At 44.5% G+C, this 10,082-nt stretch overlaps 1 protein-coding gene across 4 annotated transcripts in view; it reads right to left on the bottom strand.

The window, feature by feature from the left end:
• Nucleotides 1–10,082, bottom strand: part of cacng8b (calcium channel, voltage-dependent, gamma subunit 8b) — a 63,091-nt gene that overhangs the window by 29,828 nt on the left and 23,181 nt on the right. Inside the window, exon 2 of one of the 4 annotated variants that reach the window (XM_071396610.1) lies at nt 7,241–7,321. The exons of the other annotated variants lie outside the window; for them this stretch is intronic. The gene's annotated coding sequence lies outside the window, so the exon portion shown is untranslated. The remainder of the gene's footprint in view (nt 1–7,240; nt 7,322–10,082) is intronic. 4 annotated transcript variants of the gene reach the window in all.

Genomic DNA, 10,082 nt, shown 5'->3' with positions numbered 1-10,082 from the left:
TCATTGTGTTACAGATGACCCCCTCCTCTCTTTCATTGTGTTAGAGGTGACCCCCTCCTCTCTTTCATTGTGCTACAGATGACCCCCTCATCTCTTTCATTGTGCTACAGATGACCCCCTCCTCTCTTTCATTGTGCTACAGATGACCCCCTCCTCTCTTTCATTGTGCTACAGATGACCCCCTCCTCTCTTTCATTGTGCTACAGATGATCCCCTCATCTCCTTCATTATGCTACAGATGACCCCCTCATCTCTTTCATTGTGTTACAGATGACCCCCTCCTCTCTTTCAGTGTGCTACAGATGACCCCCTCCCCTCTTTCATTGTGTTACAGATGACCCCCTCCTCTCTTTCATTGTGTTACAGATGACCCCCTCCTCTCTTTCATTGTGTTACAGATGACCCCCTCCTCTCTTTCATTGTGTTACAGATGACCCCCTCCTCTCTTTCATTGTGCTACAGATGACCCCCTCCTCTCTTTCATTGTGTTACCGATGACCCCCTCCTCTCTTTCATTGTGTTACAGATGACCCCCTCCTCTCTTTCATTGTGTTACAGATGACCCCCTCCTCTCTTTCATTGTGTTACAGATGACCCCCTTCTCTCTTTCATTGTGTTACAGATGACCCCCTCATCTCTTTCATTGTGCTACAGATGACCCCCTCATCTCTTTCATTGTGCTACAGATGACCCCCTCCTCTCTTTCATTGTGCTACAGATGACCCTCTCATCTCTTTCATTGTGTTACAGATGACCCCCTCCTCTCTTTCATTGTGTTACAGATGACCCCCTCCTCTCTTTCATTGTGCTACAGATGACCCCCTCCTCTCTTTCATTGTGCTACAGATGACCCCCTCATCTCTTTCATTGTGTTACAGATGACCCCCTCCTCTCTTTCATTGTGCTACAGATGAACCCCTCCTCTCTTTCATTATGCTACAGATGACCCCCTCCTCTCTTCCATTGAGCTACAGATGACCCCCTCCTCTCTTTCATTATGCTACAGATGACCCTCTCCTCTCTTTCATTGTGTTACAGATGACCCCCTCCTCTCTTTCATTGTGTTACAGATGACCCCCTCCTCTCTTTCATTGTGTTACAGATGACCCCCTCCTCTCTTTCATTGTGCTACAGATGACCCCCTCTTCTCTTTCATTGTGTTACAGATGACCCCCTCCTCTCTTTCATTATGCTACAGATGACCCCCTCCTCTCTTTCATTGTGCTACAGATGACCCCCTCATCTCTTTCATTATGCTACAGATGACCCCCTCCTCTCTTTCATTGTGTTACAGATGACCCCCTCCTCTCTTTCATTGTGCTACAGATGACCCCCTCCCCTCTTTCATTGTGTTACAGATGACCCCCTCCTCTCTTTCATTGTGTTACAGATGACCCCCTCCTCTCTTTCATTGTGTTACAGATGACCCCCTCCTCTCTTTCATTGTGCTACAGATGACCCCCTCCTCTCTTTCATTGTGTTACAGATGACCCCCTCCTCTCTTTCATTGTGTTACAGATGACCCCCTCCTCTCTTTCATTGTGTTACAGATGACCCCCTCCTCTCTTTCATTGTGCTACAGATGACCCCCTCTTCTCTTTCATTGTGTTACAGATGACCCCCTCCTCTCTTTCATTATGCTACAGATGACCCCCTCCTCTCTTTCATTGTGCTACAGATGACCCCCTCATCTCTTTCATTATGCTACAGATGACCCCCTCCTCTCTTTCATTGTGTTACAGATGACCCCCTCCTCTCTTTCATTGTGCTACAGATGACCCCCTCCCCTCTTTCATTGTGTTACAGATGACCCCCTCCTCTCTTTCATTGTGTTACAGATGACCCCCTCCTCTCTTTCATTGTGCTATAGATGACCCCCTCCCCTCTTTCATTGTGCTACAGATGACCCCCTCCTCTCTTTCATTGTGCTACAGATGACCCCCTCATCTCTTTCATTGTGTTACAGATGACCCCCTCCTCTCTTTCATTGTGTTACAGATGACCCCCTCATCTCTTTCATTGTGTTACAGATGACCCCCTCCTCTCTTTCATTGTGTTACAGGTGACCCCCTCCTCTCTTTCATTGTGCTACAGATGACCCCCTCATCTCTTTCATTGTGCTACAGATGACCCCCTCATCTCTTTCATTGTGCTACAGATGACCCCCTCATCTCTTTCATTGTGTTACAGATGACCCCCTCATCTCTTTCATTGTGCTACAGATGACCCCCTCATCTCTTTCATTGTGTTACAGATGACCCCCTCATCTCTTTCATTGTGTTACAGATGACCCCCTCCTCTCTTTCATTGTGTTACAGGTGACCCCCTCCTCTCTTTCATTGTGCTACAGATGACCCCCTCCTCTCTTTCATTGTGCTACAGATGACCCCCTCATCTCTTTCATTGTGTTACAGATGACCCCCTCATCTCTTTCATTGTGCTACAGATGACCCCCTCATCTCTTTCATTGTGTTACAGATGACCCCCTCATCTCTTTCATTGTGCTACAGATGACCCCCTCATCTCTTTCATTGTGCTACAGATGACCCCCTCATCTCTTTCATTGTGCTACAGATGACCCCCTCCTCTCTTTCATTGTGCTACAGATGACCCCCTCCTCTCTTTCATTGTGCTACAGATGACCCCCTCATCTCTTTCATTGTGTTACAGATGACCCCCTCATCTCTTTCATTGTGCTACAGATGACCCCCTCATCTCTTTCATTGTGTTACAGATGACCCCCTCATCTCTTTCATTGTGTTACAGATGACCCCCTCCTCTCTTTCATTGTGCTACAGATGACCCCCTCATCTCTTTCATTGTGTTACAGATGACCCCCTCATCTCTTTCATTGTGCTACAGATGACCCCCTCATCTCTTTCATTGTGCTACAGATGACCCCCTCCTCTCTTTCATTGTGCTACAGATGACCCTCTCATCTCTTTCATTGTGTTACAGATGACCCCCTCCTCTCTCTCATTGTGTTACAGATGACCCCCTCCCCTCTCTCATTGTGTTACAGATGACCCCCTCATCTCTTTCATTGTGTTACAGATGACCCCCTCATCTCTTTCATTGTGTTACAGATGACCCCCTCCTCTCTTTCATTGTGTTACAGATGACCCCGTCCTCTCTTTCATTGTGCTACAGATGACACCCTCCTCTCTTTCATTGTGTTACAGATGACCCCCTCCTCTCTTTCATTGTGCTACAGATGACCCCCTCCTCTCTTTCATTATGCTACAGATGACCCCCTCCTCTCTTCCATTGAGCTACAGATGACCCCCTCCTCTCTTTCATTATGCTACAGATGACCCTCTCCTCTCTTTCATTGTGTTACAGATGACCCCCTCCTCTCTTTCATTGTGTTACAGATGACCCCCTCCTCTCTTTCATTGTGTTACAGATGACCCCCTCCTCTCTTTCATTGTGCTACAGATGACCCCCTCTTCTCTTTCATTGTGTTACAGATGACCCCCTCCTCTCTTTCATTATGCTACAGATGACCCCCTCCTCTCTTTCATTGTGCTACAGATGACCCCCTCATCTCTTTCATTATGCTACAGATGACCCCCTCCTCTCTTTCATTGTGTTACAGATGACCCCCTCCCCTCTTTCATTGTGTTACAGATGACCCCCTCCCCTCTTTCATTGTGTTACAGATGACCCCCTCCTCTCTTTCATTGTGTTACAGATGACCCCCTCCTCTCTTTCATTGTGCTACAGATGACCCCCTCCTCTCTTTCATTGTGTTACAGATGACCCCCTCCTCTCTTTCATTGTGTTACAGATGACCCCCTCCTCTCTTTCATTGTGTTACAGATGACCCCCTCCTCTCTTTCATTGTGCTACAGATGACCCCCTCTTCTCTTTCATTGTGTTACAGATGACCCCCTCCTCTCTTTCATTATGCTACAGATGACCCCCTCCTCTCTTTCATTGTGCTACAGATGACCCCCTCATCTCTTTCATTATGCTACAGATGACCCCCTCCTCTCTTTCATTGTGTTACAGATGACCCCCTCCTCTCTTTCATTGTGTTACAGATGACCCCCTCCCCTCTCTCATTGTGTTACAGATGACCCTCTCCTCTCTTTCATTGTGTTACAGATGACCCCCTCCCCTCTTTCATTGTGTTACAGATGACCCCCTCCTCTCTTTCATTGTGTTACAGATGACCCCCTCCTCTCTTTCATTATGCTACAGATGACCCCCTCCTCTCTTTCATTGTGCTACAGATGACCCCCTCATCTCTTTCATTATGCTACAGATGACCCCCTCCTCTCTTTCATTGTGTTACAGATGACCCCCTCATCTATTTCATTGTGCTACAGATGACCCCCTCCCCTCTTTCATTGTGTTACAGATGACCCCCTCCTCTCTTTCATTGTGTTACAGATGACCCCCTCCTCTCTTTCATTGTGTTACATATGACCCCCTCCTCTCTTTCATTGTGCTACAGATGACCCCCTCATCTCTTTCATTATGCTACAGATGACCCCCTCCTCTCTTTCATTGTGTTACAGATGACCCCCTCATCTCTTTCATTGTGTTACAGATGACCCCCTCCTCTCTTTCATTGTGCTACAGATGACCCCCTCCTCTCTTTCATTGTGCTACAGATGACCCCCTTCCTCTCTTTCATTGTGCTACAGATGACCCTCTCCTCTCTTTCATTGTGCTACAGATGACCCTCTTCACTAGTGTGTCTGTCTCTCACTGGGTGGATGATGCCTCTCAAAAACTCCCTCTTCCTAACCATTGTGGCTTTGTCCAATTGCATGTGTTTGTGTTTGTGTGTGTGTGTGTGTGTGTGTGTGTGTGTGTGTGTGTGTGTGTGTGTGTGTGTGTGTGTGTGTGTGTGTGTGTGTGTGTGTGTGTGTGTGTGTGTGTGTGTGTGTGTGTGTGTGTGTGTGTGTGTGTGTGTGTGTGTGTGTGTGTGTCTGTGTGTGTGTGTGTGTGTGTGTGAGAGAGAGAGAAGTATAGCGAGAGAGAGTGGTTGTGTGTGACCTTAAACACAAAACAAATGATTTTATTGAAGAAATTCCCTCTGTATTCCATGCCTCTGAGTATTTAGTGAATGACCTTAGTAACAAGCTGCTGAGTTATTCCCCTTAGCCTCAGCTCCCCTGTGTCTAGTGTCATTTAATTATGGACAATCTTTTATTTCCCTTCAATAATTAAGATTGGAGGGAAGGGTGCGAGAGAGTTCGAGAGCGAGAGAGAGTGAGTAAGAGAGAGTTAGAGTTCGAGAGCGAGAGAGAGTGAGTAAGAGAGAGTTAGAGAGAGAGCGCGAGAGAGAGAGAAGGGGAGAGAGGTAGAATAAAATGATTCTCTGTAGATTCCATCATAATCCAATATAACGTTATAGACAAGACAAGTGTTGTCTTGCATTTATGATCGAACAAGAATTAGTGATGGCTTCCTATGTGAAGTGGATCCTAATCGCACCACAGATCACCTTCACGAATATGAAAAGTAAAAACATAAACCGCTCCTTCCAAAAACAGGCCCATAAATCACAAAGGAGATGGATATTTTAGCAGCTGCAGCATTAGCTATTCATTGCACAGATCAACTACCAAATTGCTCTTTGAATAAATGATGACGGCTATGATAACTTTCTTCACACACGTGAAGTGCAGAAGGTCTACAGAAGTAGGATCTTAATTTGATCACCCTGGTGCAGGAGAACTTTCTTGCTATGCTGAACATATAAAACTTGTGTATTTAAGGTTTAAAAAGGCTTCTGAATTTTGTAATTCCCACTTTGAAATTTCAGACTTGATTTTCCCTTATGAAAAATGTATCAACCCCGACAAAAATATCCATTAATTATAATCCAGATAATAATTCACATTCCCTGTTGCTGCAGGATTATTTTCCTGCTGTAGCAAACTGGCTCAAATGAAGATCCTACATCTGTACGTGACTGGAGAGTGAACACGCTAGAGAACATTCTGTTCAGTAAGGTGCCCAGCCTAAGCCTACACACCACAGTTAGAGATTCACAGAGTTCAGAGTCAATTCATGACCTTGGGACTACAAGGCTCTATCTGCGCAAAGCATACTGTAATTCTGAGATATTGAGCATCAAAGTTTTCACATCCCAGATCTCAGAACAGTTTTGTAGTGAATTCTTCTTTATAACCCATTAGGGTCCTCATCTTAAAGGTACCTGAAGTGCAGAGTATCAAAATCGTGAGACATTTGTAAATAATTTTTTTAGGGGGGTGCAATCGCACATGGAACCTTGTGGCTCTGAAATGTCAATCTGGGTTCAACCATAAGGTTCTATCTGAAACTTCTGAATTACACATGTTCAGTTTTTAAGAAGACTGTAGCTATTTGAATACATAATTCAATAGCACTATTCTACCAAGAGAGTCAGCACACATCCTCAAATACATTAAGACAGGTATTATGGTCATTAGATGAATTAGTCATCACTGAACAACGACGTGACAGCATCATTTATTTTAAGATTTCTGACAGTGTTGTTTTATTGCTTATGTGCCATTGTTGCTAGCTAGGCAAGCCTAGACCATACTTAGAGGGAGAAGGCAAAGACATACACTACCATTCAAACGTTTGGGTTCACTTAAAAATGTCCTTGTTCTTGAAAGATGTTTTTTTTGTCCATTAAAATAACATCAAATTGATCAGAAATACAGTGTAGACATTGTTAATGTTGTAAATTACTATTGTAGCTGGAAACGGCTGATTTTTTATGGAATATCTACATAGGCGTATAGAGGCCCATTATCAGCAACCATCACTCCTGTGTCCCAATGGCACGTTGTGTTAGCTAATCCAAGTTTATCATTTTAAAAGGCTAATTTATCATTAGAAAACCCCTTTGCAAATATGTTAGCACAGCTGAAAACTGTTGTTCTGATTAAAGAAGCAATAAAACTGGCCTTCTTTAGACTAGTTGAGTATCTGGAGCATCAGCATTTGTGACTTCGATTACAGGCTCAAAATGGCCAGAAACAAAGCACTTTCCTCTGAAACTCATCAGTCTATTCTTGTTCTGAGAAATGAAGGCTATTCAATGCGAGAAATGTCCAAGAAACTGAAGATCTCGTACAATGTTGTGTACAATTCCCTTCACAGAACAGCGCAAACTGGCTCTAACCAGAATAGAAAGAGGAGTGGGAGGCCACTGTGCACAACTGAGCAAGATGACAAGTACATTAGAGTGTCTAGTTTGAGAAACAGACACCTCACAAATCCTCACCTGGCAGCTTCATTAAATAGTACCCGCAAAACACCAGTCTCGTCGTCAACAGTGAAGAGGCGACTCCGGGATGCTGGCCTTCTAGGCAGAGTTGCAAAGAAAAAGCCATATCTCAGACTGGCTAATAAAAAGAAAAGATTAAGATGGGCAAAAGAACACAGACACTGGACAGAGGAAGATTGGAAAAAGTGTTATGGACAGACTAATCTACGTTTGAGGTGTTCGGATCACAAAGAAGAACATTCGTGAGACGCAAAAAAATGAAAGTGCTTGACGCCATCTGTCAAGCATGGTGGAGGCAATGTGATGGTATGGGGGTGCTTTGGTGGTGGCAAAGTGGGAGATTTGTACAGGGTAAAAGGGATCTCGAAGAAGGAAGGCTATCACTCCATTTTGCAACATGTTTGAAGGACAGCTAAGTTTGATGGACACAATTATTATTTCAATTAAAAATCATTATTTATAACCTTTTATAACCTATAATTCCTATTCATTTTGCAACTCATTTCATGTATGTTGTCATGGAAAACAAGGACATTTCTAAGTGACCGGAACCTTTTGAACGGTAGTGTATGTTCTGATTGGTCCATGTGTATTTGTTCAGGCTTGTGATTGAAGATAGAACGTTATAGCATCACGTTCAAATGGGTTTATGCAGAGAGAACCATCTAAACCATCTATGAAGAACCATATAAAGATCTATTGTATGTGACTAACTCATTTCTCACTAAAATGTCAGCTAGAACCTTATAGTCCCAAGGTTTGGAATTTCTTCCACAATATGTTGGTTATGCTAAAAGCCAGTCAGGAATCACATGTCCATCTATATGCGTCAACCTCTCAGGACCTTAGTCTGTGTTCCATAAGGGTGTCACGTTGTATAAATGATTGGAGACAGGCGCAAGAATACATAATAGGGGGTTTTAATACTCTACCCAAAACACAACATGCCATGAAAGGCACGAGGACGAAGCCCAAAACAAACACGTATACAAAAACACAGGGATGTAACCCAAACAAAAGAGCGAGGTTAAACCTCTAATAAATACACGGGACGAGACCTGCAATAACAATAAACAGGACGAGACCCGCAATTACAATATACGGGACGAGACCCTCAATTACAATATACGGGACGAGACCCGTAATAACGATACACGGGCCGAGACCCGTAATAACAATACACGGGACGAGACCCGTAATAACAATACACGGGACGAAACCCTTAATAACAATACACGGGACGAGACCCGCAATTACAATATACGGGACGAGACCCGTAATAACAATACACGGGACGAGACCCGTAATAACAATACACGGGACGAGACCCGTAATAACAATACACGGGACGAGACCCTTAATAACAATACACGGGACGAGACCCGTAATAACAATACACGGGACGAGACCCGTGATAACAATACACGGTACGAGACCCGTAATAACAATACACGGGACGAGACCCGTGATAACAATACACGGGACGAGACCCGTAATAACAATACACGGGACGAGACCCTTAATAACAATACACGGGACGAGACCCGTAATAACAATACACGGGACGAGACCCGTAATAACAATACACGGGACGAGACCCGTAATAACGATAAACGGGACGAGACCCTTAATAACAATACACGGGACGAGACCCGTAATAACAATACACGGGACGAGACCCGTAATAACAATACACGATACGAGACCCGTAATAACAATACACGGGACGAGACCCGTAATAACAATACACGGGACGAGACCCGTAATAACGATACACGGGACGAGACCCTTAATAACAATACACGGGACGAGACCCGTAATAACAATACACGGGACGAGACCCGTAATAACAATACACGGGACGAGACCCGTAATAACAATACACGGGACGAGACCCGTGATAACAATACACGGGACGAGACCCGTAATAACGAGTACACAATACATGCAGCGCGAAAGCCGAAACAACGAAGTTCAGGTACTCACAAGACCAACGGACATGGGAACAATAACCGACAAGACAATGGTGAACAGAGGGCACATAAATACAATTACTAATCAGGGGAATTGGAGGTGTGCATAATGAGACAGTTCAGTGACGCCTAGAGGCCGGTGACGTAGACCTCCAGAACTGGTGCACGGAATGAGCAGCAGTACCGGGGGAATCCGTGACAAGCAATTCTACTTATGATAATGGCATGATTGCATCCCTGAATGATACATATATAGATAGGCACTGAAAATAGATTCCTCATGAGCGATACTTTGTGGAATCTACCGGACTCAAATGACAACACAATAGAAGCAATAGACTAAAATACATCAGAACATAACAGAGAATAGAAGACTAACAGATGTTCTGTGTCTATAGCTTCTCTGTGACATTAGTCTCATTCACCAGCCAAGTCTCTGAGAACAGAAACAGGAAGCTTAGAAGCCTGGCTCATAAGACTACAACTACATTATCAACATCCAACACGCAGACCAACTGAAAGCATCACAGTCATTATGAGCAGGGAGGCTTGTGTGTAAGATCAGGCTGCAGATGAGAGTCTGGCAGGAGGAGGAGACTGGAACACCTGAGCACAGTCCTGACTCCTGGGTCTACACAGCTGGCACCTTGAGCAAAGCTCCACACGGACAGACACACACACACACACACACACACACACACACGCACTCACATGCTTGCACGGACACACACGCACGCATGCATGCATGCACACACGCACACACTCACATGTGCGCACATGCATAAAGTAAAATGTTCATGCAGAGACAAAGACAAATAATATAATCAGTTGAGATTCACTTTTGTGTCACCCAGTGGAAAGCATTT

This window comes from Salvelinus alpinus, chromosome 4, assembly GCF_045679555.1.
Source record: "Salvelinus alpinus chromosome 4, SLU_Salpinus.1, whole genome shotgun sequence".
Taxonomy (NCBI): domain Eukaryota; kingdom Metazoa; phylum Chordata; class Actinopteri; order Salmoniformes; family Salmonidae; genus Salvelinus; species Salvelinus alpinus.
The sequence above is the reverse complement of the archived record's forward strand: the minus strand, read 5'-3'. Positions and strand labels throughout refer to the sequence as shown.